Source organism: Zalophus californianus, chromosome 17, assembly GCF_009762305.2.
Source record: "Zalophus californianus isolate mZalCal1 chromosome 17, mZalCal1.pri.v2, whole genome shotgun sequence".
Lineage (NCBI taxonomy): Eukaryota > Metazoa > Chordata > Mammalia > Carnivora > Otariidae > Zalophus > Zalophus californianus.
The window spans coordinates 3229585-3247883 of record NC_045611.1 but is presented as its reverse complement, the minus strand read 5'-3'; positions in this window follow the sequence as shown (position 1 = coordinate 3247883).

The window sequence follows — 18299 nt, the reverse complement described above, 5'->3', positions numbered from 1 at the left end:
CAGCTGCACGTGATGGGGACGGGCGTCTCCATTCACACACGTACTCACTGCGCGGGCTCCTTAGGGGATCCCACGTTGGTCATCGTGGAGGTTGCTTCATGGGACATGCCTGTTGAACAGCCCGGGACAAATCAGTTTCAGGGGGGCCCAGACCCCAGCCAACCCAGGGGGGCTTCCCCACCGCGCTCCACCTACAGGCAACGGGCACTGGGACGGTCTCGTCCTCCATGAAGAGATGAGGGAAGGCAGGCACGTCCCCGTGGACAGTGGCCTGTGGCCATTCGTGGCCCGGGACAGCCGAGTGTGAGGCTTTCTGACAAGGCCTGGCTGCAGGGCTTGAGCCCCCGGCTGGCTAAACCCCAGGAGAGGCGGCCGTTGGCCAAACGCTGGCTTGCTTAGACATCTCATGAGTCACTAATTCCCGCATGTCGCAAGCAGAAACTTTGTTTATCAGCAAACCCTTTTCTGCTTGTGGATTCAGGGCCAAATGTGGAAACTTGAGGGAGTCTGCTTCTTCCCAGAGCTCAGCGCTCCTGTGCAGCCCGCTGGCAGACCCTGCCCCCTCAGCTTCTCCAAGGAGAGAAGGGAGGCGGGGGTGCCCTCGCCTGTGGGGGGCGGGGCTCGGACGAGAGGCCGCAGGAAGAGCCGGGGGTGCGGAAGATGCTGTTAGGGCCGCAGAGGCGACCTTACCTTGGATGTGGGGCCTCCTCTGGACAAGTAGCTTCTGGGACCCAAGGGCAGCCAGTGGGACCGGGTTCACGAGACACTCGGTCAGACAAGTGGCCTTCACCCTTCGTATTCTAGAAACATTTACGCAAGTGAAGCTATTTCAACTGTCATTTGCTGAGCGACTGCCCCTTGGTACACTAACTTTTGCAAAATCCATCTGGGATGGAAAATTTTGGTTTTCCTTTGTAATGTCCAGATGGATGAAGATGCTGGCCCCCTGGGGTCAGCATCCCCAGGATCTGTTGGGCCTGGGGTCCTAGGGGAGTCCTCCGGGAATGGGCTGTGGGCAGGCACCCCTGGGTGTTCCTGAGACACCTACTCTCCACATCGCAGCCATGCTGGGAAGCAGGAAGAAGTTATTTGTGTGAGTGATTCAGACTCTCCACAAGAGAAAGTTTTGCAACTCAACTACTCAGAAATATTTAGAAATTCTTTCTAAAGAATGATCTATAACTAATGACTGTAATTTTAACAGCTCAGTGGGCTGAGGGAGGAGGGGGGGTGGCTTCTCAGTGGAAAGTGGGGCTGTTTTTACTAAAAGCAGGGGAAGCAGTAAATGTCTTAACCTACTCATCATCGCCATCCTGGGCAGGGGCACATTCAAGTTCTCGCTCATGGTAAACTCACTGGAGCCGGCATTTTCCACACTTCCTCGATCTGCCGTGCCTTGCGAGTTGTCTGTGGATACGCGGTGCCTCATGTGGCTCGACCAACTTCAGGCGTCAAGAGGAAAGTGTGCGTATTTCTGTCCTGCTTGGGCTGCCTTTCCATCTCGATGGAGGCTGCCAGGGATGGGGGGGCCGCCCCTCATACCACCCTCAAACTTACCTTTTATTTTGCTCATGGATTTTGTGGGTCACGATTCAGACAGGACACAATGGTGTTGGCTTTCCTCCTGCTCCACAGATCTGGGGCGTCAGCCGGGAAGACTCACATGGTGAGGGGGGTGGAATCATCTGGAGGCCTTTTCATCCATGTGTCCAGGGCCTGGGCGGAGGGAGGGGGCTGGGAGGCCGGGCGTAGCTGGGGCTTCCTCAAAACATGGCGGCCCCAGGGCAGTCCGGGGGACACGGGACGCTGGACGGTGTTTGTGAACCAGCCTCAACGCCATTTAGAGTGACTTGTGGCATGCTCCGTTGGTCGAAGCAGTCACAGGCCGCCCAGGCTGAGGAGCACGGGCAGGGTCCCCACCTCTCGATGACAGGAGCGCCACAGAGCTAGCAGCCATGTTTGGAAACCATAGGGTGGGGGGAGGAGGGAGCAGAAGCATCTTCTTTGCTACGCATCCCGCCTACGCTTTGTTGGAACATATTTTCTGCCCCCTCCCCGGAAGCCCTGGTTCCTTGAGCCCCAGACAGGTAGACCCTTCCCTCAGCCCACCGTGGGCGCCTGGTCATGGACTCTCACCACCTTCAGAACGTGGCCCTTCCCTTGGGGATACTGATCCCCAGCCAGGGCGTGAGGCCGGGGTGTTACTGTGCGAGCCCGTCCCCACCAGAGGGGAGCTTCTCGGTGGGGGCGAAGAGCCTGACGGGGTGTTTCCCTGACCCCTCCCTTCCTCTGCTCCTTACCTCTCAGGGTAAGGTTGGGCCACCTTCCTTGCCGTCACCGCCGACGTGAGGCCTCTGCCAAAACGCGTCGGAGGAAACAGGAGACAGGAGAAGGGATCGGGCCCTGGGTTACGGTTTCTGCAGGGCCGGGCACGGCTGCAGCTGAGGGAAGGAGGGCAGGTTAGGCGGGTCCCCCACGCCTGAGTTCTCCCACCTGCAGGCTGCTCGGGAGGGCCGGGGTAGCGCACGGAAGCAGCAGAGAACAGCGCCGGGCCCACCCTCAGCAGCTGACTGGCGTGGACGGCCATTCCAGAGCAGCCAGGCAGGATTCCGCTGGAGATTCGCCCAGAAGCAGAGCCAGAAACGAGGATGGAGTGTCAGGAGTTTGTGTGTGGGGTCCCGCCAGGACGGGCCAGGGGGGCCGAGGAGAAGCCCATGGAAGTGATCCTGCGGGGCTTGCGGGGCTTGCGGGGCCAGGAAGGGCCAGGCAGGGCAGGCACACAAGGCGGTGGGGCCAGCCCCGGGGGAGGGAGCCAGACCCGTGTCCACCTACCTCCACCAGGGCCGGCTGACGTGCTCCCAGGGGAGCGGTGACCCGGTGCTTGCCACCGGCCGTGTGTGCGGGAAGACGGGGCTCTGGCAGCCTGAGAAGCCTCAGCCCCTGCCGCCGGGGTCCCTCGCCGCTGGGAAGCCCGAAGGGACGGGCTGGGGGCTCCATGGAGTGTTGTCACCTCTCAATAGAGGGACACGTGGCAGGCGGCCCAGGGTTCAGCTTCCAGCTCAGGACTCACTAGCTGTGTGTCCTAGAGAAAATCTCTTAAACTCTCCGTTCCTCACCACCTCCTCGGTAAAACGAGGTAGTGATATCACCTACTGTGAGGATAAAGGGCTTACAACAGTCCCTGGCCCCAGAAAGTACTAAAAAAAAAAGTATATTTATCACTTAGGCAATTCAATCACTTTAGTATTAAATTTTGGTAAGTCTTAGATTTAACAGGTCTAAGAAATAATCTTATTTATGTTACCTATAACTATATGCAATATTTGCTAATTACTCAATGATGTGACAGTTTATATATTTACCTAATTCTATATTTATCTCTCATTAGAACTGACTTAATAAATGTAGTAATTACTCAATGATTATATAAAGATTGGAACTATGTTACAATTATATAAATAAGGAAATAATTATAATGCGATTGTTGATTATCCTGTCATTTCCTATTTACGATCTGCTCTTGAGCACAGGCAAGGACCGGCTGGAATGAGGGCCGGGCGTGCGGGGGGGTGCGGGGGGGGTGCGCGGTCAGTGTTGGTAGAGCGAGCGGCCGACGTGTGAACGTGGCGGGTCGCACGCGAATGTGGGAGGGAAGGGCTCCGGGAGGCAGGTGTTCCTAGCTGCCTGGCACATCGTAGGTGCTCAAGGCACATTCCCTCGCTTGCCAGTGCCTCCTTGCTGTAAAGTTCGGAGGAACGAGAGCCCCCCGAGGGGCTTCTGTGGGGTCCGACGAAGGCACTATGGTTACTGCGAGGGCGTTCACAGACTCTCCGCTCCTCTGGTTTTCCAGGGAGAGCGCTCTACGTGGAAGCTCAGGTTCGTCCCCCCTCCTTCCTAGACGTGGTTGTTTCTCCCGGGAGGGGGCCTCAGCTGATGTGTAGCGGGGGGTGCCCCAGGAACGGACAGCAAGCGCCACCCCGGAGCGCTGGGAGTTGGGGCACGCGGCTGGCGCGTGCACGGGAGACACGAAGGCTTGTCACGGAGCCGGGCTGGGCCAGCTGTGTGGGTCGACTTCAGGGTTCTCAACAGTGAAATAAGGGGACGTGAGCAAACCTGAAATTGCCTGTGGTTGTGGAGCTACATTTCCTTGGTCGGGGGGCGGGGGGACACACTTCTGAGACAGGCCCCCGGCTCCAAGCTTTGCTCACACACACATCCACCACCTGGTTCGTGGAGGGCGTGCTCTCCTTCTCCTTTTTCCAAATCGTAAGGACCCGAGGGAGCTGGAAAGAACCAAGAATCTGGAAAACAAACATCGCTCAGAGAATGGCAACAGGGAGGGACTCTGCTGTTTTCTTGGAGAGCTTCTGGGGGCAAAAATCACGGTGCGTTGGGCAGGCCCAGATGTTACCCTCCGTTCAGCATTTCCCTTCCTGTAGCACCTGCAAAAGCCTCCCTTCTGACCTCCTCGCTGCTCCTCCGTCCAAAACAAGCATTGAGCAATCGGGGCCAGTTAGAAATCCCGAGCCCGGAAATAAAGTGGCTGTTGCTTTGATGCCCTTGCATGTCTGTTCGGGGGTCCTGACAGGGGTAGAAGCTAGGCTTGCAGGAAGCAGATGGCCTGGCCCACTGTACATTTCGGAATATTTCAACTGCAAGGCTGGCCGGGCTATTGCATCACTGGGTCAGACAAGGGCCACGGGACGGAGGCCAGGAGGGGAGGAGGAAGGGGGACAAAGGGGGACGAGGGTGGGGAAAGCACCCAGTTCTCAGCCAGGTGCACCTGCGAAGGGCAGCTACAGCGGCCGAGGGTTCAAATCCTGACCGGGTTGCTGATTAGCTGCGAGACACTGGGGAAGGCCTTCCCTTCTCCGAATTTCGGTATCCTTGGCTCGAAATGATCTGTCACACCCACTTCACGTGGCTGCCATGAGGGTAACTGCCCTGTCTTCAGGGGTTGCCGTGAGGATGGCACGAGGTCATCCATGCCTGGTGCTCAGGCCCGGCCCACTGCCCGAGGTGGCGCGTTGGGGCCAGGCTCCGCCTGTGGGCAGGTGGTGTGGGCAACTGGGCAGACTGCTCAGGGGGCATGGAACTGGAAAGAGGGAGCAAAGAGATTCCCAAAAGGGCCTCCCCCGCCCCCAAGTGCCCACCTGCTCGCTCCCCGGGAAGCGGACCCCCCCGGAGCGCTAGCAGGCTCCCCCACACTCTGGCTTCCAGCCGAGTTGGCCAGTGGGGGCCCCCCCGGCAGGACTCGGAGGGAGGGAGGGAGGGGGGAGAGAGGCCAGCGTGTGTCAACCCCAGTCTTCTCCCTGCATCTCCCCGAGTCAGCCATGCCCCTCCCAGGGCCCTGGTCTGCACGTGACTGTCCCTGGGCGCCAGGAACCATTCCCTGCTCTTGTCCCTTTGGGGGCCACCTCCTCGGGTGGTGACAGCCATGCCCCACTAGTCCTGCGCCTGACCTTTCTCTTCTGGTTCCGAGACCAGGGCTCAGCGGATCTGGCCAGTCCGGCCTACTGCCTGCTGGTGTCAAGCTTCAGCAAAACACGGCTATGCTCCGTTGTTTGCATGCGCCCTGTGGTTGCTTTGGTACCACGGTGACAGAGGGCAGCATTTCCAGCAGACGCCGCACAGCCCCCAAAGCCGAAAACACTGTCTGGTCCTTGATCTCAGCTTTCTGGAGCAGTTTGCCGGGCTCTGCCCCCGACCCGGCCACACTGGAGAGGCTGACCCTCCGCAAATCTCCCCAGGGCGCCTGGCTGCCGATCGTTTGATCACTGGTGTTGCGTGCTCTTCATGCAAAGGAGTCTACTTTCCCGAGTTTCCGTGTTCCCGGGAGGAGAGGGTCCTGACATGCTGCAGGTGTCAGCGACACTCCTGTCTTCTCCGAACCGCTCCACGCACCGGCGGCGGGAGCAGGACGGGGGGGCCGTGGCTAGGCCCCCGATTGCACCCCCTCTAAGTGTGAGCTGAGGCCGTTCGGGGGGCACCTCGGGGTCACTTCTTCCTCCCAGGGCTGCGGGAGTCGGGGTCTGAGAAGCGTCACACATTTCACTGCATACGTGGCCCTGCTCTGGCCACCAGTGGGGGGCTCGCCCCTGGGGACGTGCAGGTATCTCTGGTTGTCACTGCTGGAGAGGTGGGGGCTGCTGGTGTCTAGGGGATAGAGGCTGGGGTGCCACTCACACCCTACAGTGCACAGGACAGCCTCCCCGCCCCACAACTAGAATCATCCGTCCCCACTGTCAGCGGGGCCAAGGTGACGCCCTGGGGGAGATGCTAATCTTCACGCAGGAGGGACAGCCTCTGCTTCGCTCTCCGTTCGATCTCTACCATGTAGCACCTGCTCAAAGTTCCTGACGCACGAGAAAGCGTTCGCCGCTGGGCGGGCCCTGGGCAGAAATGTGCTTCCTGGCTTGAAGACAGCGTGGGATCCACGTTCCAGCCCGGGACACAAGCCCTGGGGGCTCCGAGCAGAGAGATGGGGCATGCGGTGGCGGCGGGGCTGGCCGGGCCCTGATGGACAGGGTGGGGTAGCTGGTCAGGAGGCGTCCCAGGCTGGGGCCCAGGCTTGCTGGAGGTGGCAGGTGGGGGCCCCTCTGGAGGTCTGGGGACGCACCAGGGAGGGAGACACCAGATTGCAACAGCCGTGTGGCCCAGTGAATGCTCCAGCCAAGACACAGTTTACTCAAGAAGAGCCTGTCCTTCGGAAGTTTCGGGGGGAAGGTGTGGGACACAGGTTGTTCTGAAACTCAAGGTGATTCCCTAAAGTGGGCCTTTCGTTTCCTGAGCGTGATGCGGGCTGGGATCACTTCCCTCCGTCTCAGGCCTGCAGACCCAGTGGCACCAGAGCTCGGGCCCTGTCCCCTCCGCTGGGTTCGCGGCCGCGGGACTCGGTTCCCCCCACCCGGCAAATGGGTGGGAAGCCACAGAGAGAGGGTGCTTGGGGAAGGGGCCCTGGACCCCACACCGTGAGCCCGGGGTCCCTGCACTCGCCTTCACGGGCTCCTGACCTCGCTTGCGCCCCGCCGATCCCCTCCTCTCCCCACTGGCGGGGAGACACCGGCTGCAGGGACAGCGCTATCCGGACTCCCCGCTGGTCTGTTTACCACCCACGAACACACGTCCGGTGGGGAGTCACACAGGCGACTTACATGCCATGCCTTCCCGTGCGTGCGACTGCACTCACTCAATGTTGACGGAGAGCCGGCCCGGCGGTCGTGTGTCCCCGGGTCTCACCACCCGGGCCTTGAGCACAACGGGACGCCCACCTCCTTGCGCGGCCGGGCACTCAGTTGGGCTCCACGGATGGCATGGCGTGCGCGGGTGGCACACGCACACACACGGCCGAGCTGGGATTTTGGGGTCCCTGCACCCCGGCCCACGGCGCCCACGTTCCCGCATGAGCGTGTGCTCCTGTCCTCACCCTAGTCGCTCTCAGGCCCACACGGGACACCAGCCCCGGGGCAGGAGGGCTTTGCTCTGGGAGCTGACGACTCGGAGGGTCAGGATCGCAAGGGCGGGAGAGGCCGAGGGGTGGGGGGGGGGGAGGCGGCGAGGACCCCAGGCAGCGACTGTGGCCTGTCCTGCCCGGGCTCTGTCCTCACTCACCGGCTCCGGCGGCACCTCCGTGAGCTCCGTGCCCCCCGGGCGGCTCTGGCCCTCATCCTGCCGGCAGCTGTGAGCGGAGCTGCTCCCGCGTGTGTGCAGGTGACTGCGGGGACCTTCGTTCTCGGCTCCCATGGCTGGGTGCCTGGGTGCACAGCTCCTGGATCAGGGGCTAAGCCGACGTGCAGCTTTGTGCGACTGTCTTCCAAGGCGGCCGAACATTCTGCGTCCCCAGCAGCAGCGAGTGAGAGCCCTCAGGGCTGAGCAGCTTGATTTTCAAACCTTTGGTCCGTGTTGATTCAATGAGGTGAGTGTGGTTTCAGCCTCGGACACCAGAGCCGCATCCGCACGAGCGACGGAGGGTTCACGGACGCAGCTCTGCTGCTCGCTCCCGAGTGAACGTGGATGGGCCATCGGCTACCACTGTGGTCGATAGCGAGTTTGGTAGAAGCCTCATCTTGCCCAGAATCTTAGAAGGTTCCAGGGGGAAGGACTGTGAGGTAGACAAGGGGGAGGCCCCCACCACGTCCATTTGTTAGTGCTCAGAACGAACTTGGGAGGGAGCTCCCTTCATGGTGGGAGGCTCTTTGCAGATGGGGCTGGTTAAGGACCTGGAGACGGGGAGGTGGTCCTGGATGAGCCGGTGGGCCCGGCGTCCCCACAGGGTCCTGGGAGGAGGAGAGGAGGGGGCCAGTCAGAGAGACAGGACGGTGCCACTCCACTGGTTTCGAAGATGGGGAGGGGCCACGGACCAAGGATTGCGGTGGTCTCTGAAGCTGGAGAAGGGGAGAGAACATTGTCCCTGGAGCCTCCAGAAGGAACCAGTCCTGCCGACACCTTGACTTGAGCCCTGTGAGACCTGGGTTAGACGTCTGACTTCCGGAATCTACGTGTGTCGTCTGAGAACAGAAGAGAGCGAAGGTGTGTTTTCAGCCACTGGGTACGTGGGTGTCTGTACCACAGCTGGAGCAGACGGACACAGAGCCTGTGCGAGCAGACAGGAGGCCCAGGCCCAGCGTGGCCTCGCGGCCCACGGTCCATGGTGGAGACATGCTGCTCTCCATGTGTCCTTCTGCCCGCCTTTCTCAGACCTGCCTTCTCTTCTGTCCTTTCCCGTGGGTCCAGGACCCTGACGGGGTCACATGGGAGCTGGGCTGCCCCAGCGCTTTGGGGACTTGGGGTGAAAACCCCAAGGTTGAAAATAGCTCTGTACCCCTGTGCGGTTAGATTTCTGCTGCTTGGCCTGCTGCGAGGGCGACAGCTCACATAAGCCACTTCCTCCTGACTCAAGGCTGCCAGCCCCTCCTCACGGGCATGCCCTCCTCTGCCACTCCCTCCGTGGCAGGTCCTGCGTGGCCAGCCTGGGGCGGGGGGGGGGGGACACACCGCCTTCCAGCTGTCTGCGGGGACGGCCACCACACGCTCCCGGGCTCCCAGCCACGGCAGCTGCTAGTTCAGGCGACTGCTTTTCTGTGTGTGACTGTTACAGTCTTCCTCGTTTTGAGGTTAAAGTCAGTCCTTTCTTTCTCTGGTGTGAAAGTCAACCATGATGCAGTCACAGCAAAGACCATATTTCCACCCAAAACCACGGTGAGCGCTCGAGACATTCTCCTTAGCTTCCTCTGGGTTCTTCGGCTCGACCTAAAGGAAATTCTTAGCTGGAAAATCTGAACAACATCGGAGGCACATCGTGTAGGTTGTGTGGGAGGGAAGGAATTATTTTCTAAACGAGGCTTACAATTTCTGTTTCGTTTCAGACACAAGCATTTCAAACAGGCCAAGGAGGTTTTATAAAAAGCCCGTGTTCGCCATAGAGACTCGACGTGACCGTTGCCAGCTAGGTGCCCGACTTACACCCCGGCACGTCGGTTGTAGCTGTTTGAGGGGTATTGGATGAAGGGACCACCAAAGGAGTGGCTGCATGACTGGGTCAGCAATTTGAAAGCAGCCGGAATGTTCTAGAACTTACCCTCATGCTGTCCCTCTAATGTGGATCCTGTGTTCTCACTCTGAACCGCTGTGCCCATCAGAGGAGATTCTTCTCGTGGCTGGAACACCTGCTGAATGGGGACCAAGACCAAGGGCCAGGCCGGGGCGAACTTTCTCGAGCCTGGAGGAAACAGCAAGATTTCGGCTCATGGGCTGTGCTGATGACGGCGAAGGCTCTGAGGGGGACGTGGTGTGTAGGGGAGGAACTCTATGTCCTGTGGACGAGAGGGTGTCATCTGGTTAGCAAGGGGACTCACATTTGTGGAGGACCACTCGTCTCCCCGCCCCTCCCAAGCATCTTAGCAAACCTTATTCCTATTGCTCAAAGAAACCAAGACTCCGTGATGTAAGCAGATCACCCAGGTCTGGGGGACAGACCAGAATTGGCCTGGAAGTTGGCCAGCGACAGGGGCAGTCTTGTTTGACAGTGGACATCCGTCTCCCTACCTCTGTCTTGCTCGCAGAGCCCTGATTCTGTTCTGGCATCTACTCCTTCCCCGTGTGACTCAAGGCGAGGGTCCCCTTTCTCAGACCCAGCTGTAATTCCTGACCACTCCTACGACAGCGATGTCACCCCCTGGACCTGACAGTGATGTCCGTGCCGGGCAGACACCATCCGCAGGGGAGCTTCTGGGAAAAGTCTCCTCACTCCTTCTCGGCTGGAGCCGGGGAGGTGACCGAAACGGGCCTCCCTCTTGCTGCCAGTCTGTGGGTGATGCTGACGGCAGGTGGCAGGGGAGTGCCGGCCCCCCGCCAGCTCTAGGATTCCTGGTTTCTAGGGCAAACACCCCCTTGAGTCCGGCGTTTGCTCCTCGCAGCCCCCAGCGTCCCGATGCACAGACCTGGTCCCCTCTCCTCTCTCCTCCCCACACAAGCTAGAGAAGCCCCAGGCCTCTGCAGCCTCAGCCCTGCCACTTGCAGAAATGGCCTCCCCCTGCTCTCCGGCACTGCCCAGCTCCCGGTGTGGCCGGGGAGGAGTCATGTACTGCGTGCAAAGGCATGCACTGTCGGGCTGTCGCCCCGCCTTCCCGTGGTGCTACCTCTGCCCCTCCCGGGGGACAGGCACCCCTCCGCTGGCTTCCCTCATTCTTCCTCGACAGGTCTGGGCACTTTACACGCTGATGAGTTACAGTCGGTGGTGGTGACGCCAGGCCTTTCCAATCTGCCTGGGAGAGGGTGGCCGGGCCTCTGAGGATGGTGGTGCGGCCCCAATGGCTCCTGGCCCCGAGCTCGTGGAGGGCTGGGCCCCTTGGTGTGTCCTCGTGGGACACACAGTGCAGCCCTTGCTCATGGGACCCAGGCCGCAGTGTGAGCTGTGGACGAAGGCGCCCCTGCGCTTGAGCTAAGCCGGAGAGGAGCTTGCTGACAGGAAGCTGGGGGCTGGAGGAGGGGGCCAGAGGCCAGGAAGCCGCCCCTCGCTTCTTGGGGGCTTGTGTGGTTTCGAGGCCCACCCAGCTGCAAGGTCTGGAAAGCGAACATCCAGCATTTTCAGCTCCTGGCTCCGGGATGGGAGCGTCCCTCAGCAGCAGAGGGGCCTTGAAGGCAGGGTGGCCCAAACCAGGGACGGACACTCTCCAACGTCGCCAGCAGGTGTCCCATCCACACTGCCCAGGTAAGTAAGAGCAAACCATCCTCTACCTCCAAGACAGCTTTGTTGCAGGGTCTTGACCGGCAGTGTGGGGTCAGCAAGGACTTGAACCAGGGGTTTGCCGTGTTTTTCTCTGGGTGCCCTGCCTTTGAACCCTGGAATTTGTGACCCATCCCTGCCGATTAAAAGCCTCCTGATAACCGCGAATACGCTGGTCAAGAGAGTTACCACTGCAGTGCAACCATCCCCCCGAGCCCAGAAACGTCTCGAGCGCTCCTGCTGCCCCCAGTCCCGTCATGGTCGAGGGGAACGATGCCCTGGCCTTCCTGCCCTGTTGCCTGCGGCCGCCGTGGCAGGGTTACGGCAAACGGAGCGGCTCAGGGCAACACAACGTATTCTCCTACAGTCTGGGGCCCAAGTCAGGATCCTCTCCCTATTTTAAGGTCAGCTGATTAGTAACCTTAATTCCGCCTGCAACCTTATTTGCCCTTTGCCACATAGGACAGCACACCCACAGGCTCTGGGGAGGGGGGCCGGCCTCATGATCCCGCCTACCACACCGGACAAGGCAACTCTCTCCCAAGTTCCAAGAAACGCACCTCCTTTCCTTCCCTCGCCTGTCCCGTAGCTAATGACACCACGCTCCTCTCCACAACACTCAACATTTTCTCTCGCAGATATTTGGTTATTTAACGATCCCACGGATGCTCACTGACCAGCCACGTGCCACGCCTGGGTCTACACCCACGAGTAAAACAGGCTTTGGTCCCGTGCAGCTCTTGGTCTCATGGACAGTTCGCATCTCTGGAGCGCTTCCTGAATCGCCTCCTCCGGCTGCACAACCACCTGGGGGATGATTGTCATTGTCATTCCTCTCTTACAGATGGGAAAACCGAGGCACAGCCGGCTCAAGGTCACACGGCCTGCTAATCAATGGCGCAGCTGCGGGAATGCAGGGGTGCCGCACTTAACCTTTAGTCTCCTTTGGTGCCCACTACGGAATGTACTGTGAGAGCAAAACATTACGTTCCGCACTGGAGAAACGTGGCGGCTGCCCGTGGGGGGCATACGGCTCAGCAGCCCAGGCCAGCCCCCACTCTCATGCGGATGTGGAGACTGGAGCTCAGGCGCCATTCTTCCCGAGCTAGAATCCGGTCTCCTGAACCTGGTGGCCTTGTCCTTCTGAGGCGTGGCATCCTACGGTTGATAGGGACCTCAGAGCACCCAGCCCCACCTCCGTCCCCAGCGCAGGGCTCCGGACCGCAGCACCCTGACCGCTGATCCCTCCCAGTCTCCATGGGTCCATCCTACGTCAGGATGGACTGAGTGCCGAGTGGCTGTGCTGTCCCCTACGGCCGGCCCCCCGATGGCCGTCGGGAGGAGCAGGGCCGCGTACCCCCAGCCAAAGATCAATTCTGTGCCCCGTCCGGGCCAGAATCTGCTCTCAAGATGGGGCACGGGCATCTGAATAAAAACACCACCACCACCACTTTATTTTTAAGAGCCATCTTAGATTTACAGAGAAATTACAAAGATAGGGTAGGGGGTTCCCATTCACTCCCAGACCCCCCCTTTTACTAGCACCTGCCCTTAGTATGGGGATCTGGCACAATGAACGGACCAGAGTTGATCCATTACTATTAGCTAAGTCCGTGCCTTATTCGGATTTCCTTGGCTTTACCTGACGTCCTTTCTCCATCCCAGGATCCCATGCTGGGTTCGGCCGTCCGGTGTCCTGAGGCACCTCTGGGCTGTGACGGTTTCTCAGACTTGCCTCGACAGCTTTGGGGAGCACTGGCCAGGCATTTCATAGACTGCCCCTCAGTTTGGGTTTGTCTCGGTGAGACTGGAGTTACAGGTGGCAGGAAGACCCCAGAGCTGAAGGGCCCTTCTCAACCCATCCTGTCACTGGACTCTTCGCTGCAGATGCTGCCCTGGGTCACCTGGCTGAAGGAGCACCTGGCAGGCTTCCCTGATGGACGGTTTTCTGAACCCCTTTCCATGTTCTGGCAGAAACAAAAGGATGGTTTTCACCAGCAGAGCTCACTCTGGCCGGACGTTCCCCCCCCGACCCCTACCCTCGGAGGGCAGGGAAGAGCATATTTCCGTTGGGAGGAGATGAAATTTTTGAGTCAGCAAATTTGGGATTTGCCATCGTAGATCTGTCCGAGACTTATCGGTCTGGGTTTTCTCAAACCACAGAGCGTGAAACTCAGGGCCTGACCCTGCCGCAGGTGTACCACAGGGCCTGTCCCCCAGCTGGTGTACTGTCCTCCAGGGCTGCCGAACAAATTGTCCCCGGGCTCAGTGGTGCACAACACCCACCACTTTATTTGACTGTAACTTTGTGGGTCAGGAGCTCCGGCAGGGCTCAGCCGGTTGGTTCTTGCGTTGGGGGCCCAGGTGGCCGATGAGCCGCTCCGGAGGGACCACAGCAGCTTCTCAGACGTGGGTGTGGGAGAGCGGGGCCCGCTGTCCCTGTGTGGCCCTGGGGCCTCTCCAGGAGGGCAGATGGACTTCCTGCTTGGTGGCTCAGGAACATCAGGGCGGGTGTCCTGGGGGACAGGAAGAGGGAGCTAGTTGCCACGCCCCCGCAGCTGAGGCCTGGACGGGGCCACAGGGTCATCTCTGCCTTTCCTACTGCTCGAGGCAGGCACAGGGCCCACTGGACTGAAGCAGAGGACCCAGGCCCCGACCCGCGTGGGAGGAAGGTCACTGTGTTCTGCCACCGTTGGCAATTCCTGGCTTGAATACTTGAAGCAGCGGGGAGCTCACTTCTTCATGCAGAACAGGTGGTTCCGTGGCAGGGGGACTCTGGAGCGAAGTTTGCCTTTTCTGTTGAGAGGATCCCCGCCTCCCTGCTGTTCCACACGTCTGTCTGGGCTTGTCCTCCTGAGCCCCACGGAAGCTGCTGCCCCTTCCCCGGCCAGCTCTTCAGAATCCCGCCTCACTGAGAACCACGCTCTCTTCTCACACAGGGCCCTGCCCTCTCAGACAGCATGGGCCTGCTCAGCTTGGTGGGAGCCCCCTGGATCAGCACTTCCATCCCTCAGTGATGGCGGGAGGTGGGGTGGGGACTCACCTCTAGGTGTGGGTCCACGTGAGTCCCAGATCTGAAGAGACGAGCATCTGGCTACATTTCCACTCAGGTCGGTTCTGTTGGTGGTCAAGTGAGGGACTTTTTATAATGACTGTCTGTTCAGTCACTCCTTCACCTGCCACCCAGCTACCCGTCCACCTGTCCACCATGCACCAATCCCCCATCCACCTGCCCTCCATCCATCCGTCCGTCCAACCATCCATCATCCACTCAACCACCCACCCATCCTCTATGCACTTAACCACCCACCTCACCTCCATCCCCCACCTCTCCATCTTCCATCCATCACCCCTCCATCCATCACCCCTCCATCCATCACCCCTCCATCCATCCATCCACCCATCCTCTATGCACTTAACCACCCACCTCACCTCCATCCACCACCCCTCCATCTGTCCATCCTCAACCCACACCCACCCCATCAAGGTGGTGCTGGGCTCAGCCCACAGGATCAAAGGAGTTGCCCTTGCCCTACTGGAGTCCACAGTGATTTAGTGACAGCACACAGTTCTAGGGGGCTCCCTTTCAGAGCTTCTGAGACTTTGGGACTTGGCTAGCTCTCTCCTGAGTCTCTCTGGCTGCCTGGGACTGGGTAAAGATGGCTCAAGGTTGGACCAGCATATTTGCATTTTTTGCCCTTTTGGTCTCAGTTTTGCAGAGGAAACTTTTCTGGAAGTCTTAAAAAAACTGAAGAAAAAACACGCACACAGGAAACTGTGTCTTGTGTTCTTTGTAGCGAGTCTTGTGCTAATTTTGAACCAGTTTTATTTTTCTTTATTTTTAAACCCTGAGTCTAAAGTGTGAAGAGAGAAGCTTCCTCTAGTAAGCAGCAACCTCTGGAGCCGCAGGGGGCGGTGGGGATGAGCGACCCCTTGGGGCGAAACGCTCACATGGAGGCTGGGGAGGGTCCGGCAGGTACCTGGCAGAGTCACCGTCCTGAGGCCGGCCCGACGCTGGGGTCACGGTCAGGGTGCGGCTGTGGGGCGCGAACATGCCGCAAGCCTGGCTCTGCCCCCACCAGGTGCGTGGCTGTGGGCAAGCGGCCCTGTCCGTGCTCCAGCTTCCTCGCCTGTGAACTGGGGGTGATAGAGGGGGCACCCCTCGCTCCTGGTTATCGTGGGGGTGACAGGCGTGAAGACACACGCACGTGCTGCTCCCAGGGGTGGGAGGTGCCTGGCCTTGCTGGCTGGGGCAGTGGAATGGAGGCAGGGGGCCGGAGAGAGCCACCAGGCGAGGAGATGCAGGGCGCTGTGGGGACTGCTCGGTGGGGGTCGGGGACAGTACCCCAGTTTAACACAAACTCCCTTGTCAGTGCTCAAAACTGGTCGGTTGTGCTGCTGGCTCAGCAGGTGCGAAGGTGTGACTTCGTTGGCCACCTGGGAAGGCCATGCTTTCCCAGGACTGCCTCTGCCACCGTGAAAAAGCAACCACCACAGGCCAGTGACTTCTAACCCCTGTCTCCAGGCTGGCTTGATAGATTCTGGAACAGTCTCAGGACTGCTTTATTTGACTTCTCCGCCAAGATGGGCCACAGGCAACCTCACACTCAACATGTCTCGGTCCAGACTCCAGATCTCAACGGCGGCCCCTGCGCCCCCGAGGCTGGGCCCCTCCCTGCTCCTGGGGCTCAGTCGAGGACCGCCCAGAGACCAGGCGTCGAGTTGCCCTGGCCGCCTGGCTCCCTCCTGGCCAGCAAACCACTTTTGCCTGGACGCCGTGTGGCAGCTAACTTCTCCCTGCAAACACTGGCCACTCCCCCCATCTGCTGTCTCCATAGCAATAGAGCCATCACGTAGCCACACAAACTGGATGTCGCGACTCCCACGCCAGAAGCCAAAGTGGGGGCTTAGAGCCGCGCTGACGTGGTGGCTACTAGCCCCATGTGGCTATTGAAATTCAAAGTCACTAAGCCACCACAGCCTCCTGGCTGGTGTCCAGGGTGCCTGCTCTGCCCCATCACCCACAGAAGAGCCACGGAGAATGTTCTAGAACCTGACTTTTGGGGTCAGTACCCACCTACCCAACTCTGCCGCTCACACACCCGTCCAGCCTCCTCTCCCCTCCCTCCCAGGTCCCTGACGCTCAGCCCCGTGTTCCCATCCCCACACGCCCCTGGGGCCGTCCCTCCCAATAATCTCCCTTCCCTTACTCCTCCCATGAGGCCCCAGGCTGACAGAGCACTTTGTCCTTGAGGGTGCTTGCATGTGGCCGAGGTCAAGGCCCAGGAGCTGGGATACCAGCGTGGGGAGCCTGGTTCAGCAGCACCTGCACCACAGGGCTCTGTGCTCCTTTCCTGGCTGGGTCCTTTACTGCCTGGGGGTCCACTCTGGGCTCTTTATCTTGAAGAGGGACCCTAAGTCAGCAGCAACAGCCCCAAGCCTGGATCCACTGTGGACAGCCTCCTTGCCTGGATGACCTCAGCTTCCCCATCTTTAAAATAGGAATGATACCCACCCCCACGGGATCATGTACAGAAATGGGGTAGAGTGCCCAGGGTACGACAGGGGTGGAATATCTATGTGTGGGGTCATATTGTTTGATTGATGAACAGGAACTTAATAAGTCATAGTCATTATTAGAATGAAGAGTCCCAATGTATGGGCGAATGCACTTCGTTCTCTCTGACCTGGTGGGGTGGGTGTTCCTGTTGCCCCATTTTACAGACGGGAAAACTGAGGCTTAGGGAGGCCAAGTGATTTTGCATCAGGCAGCGGCCTGCTGGTGGAGCCGGGCCCGTGGGGCTCGGAAGTGGGGTCTGTTTCTGGGATTGTGCCGTTCCCCCGTGTGGACGCCGAGAGTGGGCTCTGCTAAAAGACAGCCCGGCTGGGGTGGGGGGCGGGGGGGGGGACGGCAGTGGCTCCCGGAGCTGTGGGACCGGCTCCCGTACTGACTCTTCTCCTTTCTATTTCAGCTCTTCTCATTCTGAATTTCGTTTCGCCTCACGCTCCTACCTTGACACACACGCGGGAGCGGGCGAGGTTTCGGGGACCCTCAACACCAGGGTGGTTCCACGCCGACGAGGGGCCCAGCTCACGGGATTAGTCATGCACCTTTCTGATAAGAAAAGTGAAAACGTGAAGTTGAGGACGGAAGGCGCCCAGCTCCGCACGTCCTGCCCGAAGGAACGAGCGACTCCCAAAGAGGAATCGTTAGTGGAAGGCCCACGTTTCGCTGGTGGCTGAAGGGGAACTGGCGCGGGGGTCTGGTTTCAGGACCTCACCTCGCCCCCCTCCCCGCGGGAGGGTCTGGCGTCCACACCAGGCGGCCGGGCCCCGTCGGGGCACCTGGGCCAGCGCCCGAGGCCGGGTCTTCCTGAGCAGCTACCGGCCAGGCGTGTGGCGGGGCCGCACGGTTGCGACACGGCCCCTGAGGTTTCTGCGGAGCCTCCCGTCAGAAGGCAGGTGCTGTGGGCAACGCGTGTGGCGGAGACCGCATTAGAACCCTCAGAACAGACACCACCCCACCTGCCTCGAGGCAGGGCCCGGCTCGGGACCCGCACCCCAACGCCGACGCCTCGGCCGAGTTGGGCGCTCGGGTCCGGGCCACTGACGCTCTCGGTCGGAACCCCTGGGTCCGGGGCCGGCCGCCAGCAGCTACTCTTGGGAGGCCCCCTTCCCATCTGCATGATGGGCGCTGTGCGCCCGTGAACAGAAGCCCCTCCCAGGGAGGCTGCGAGGCCTGAGCGACCGGACGCACGGGGAGCGCTCACCTTGGCCGCGGGCACGGCGAGCACACACGCAAAGTCAATGTTCACGGAGCGAGGACGGGAGGGGGAGTTCTTGAACCTTGCTCATCCGGGACAGGGATCTGATCCAGCCACTTAAATGCGTTGGGAAATCATCGTTAGTGTATAGAGAACCTGGAAGAACAGCGCAAACGACACGCTCCTGCTTCTTCCCGGGACTCACGGATGCTTGCTGACGGCTTTAGCAGGGAGCACCTTAGCTCGCGAGGCTGAGGGGCACAACTTGGTGGCCTTCTGTATCGTCAGAGTCACGCAGCGTCTCCAGTTCT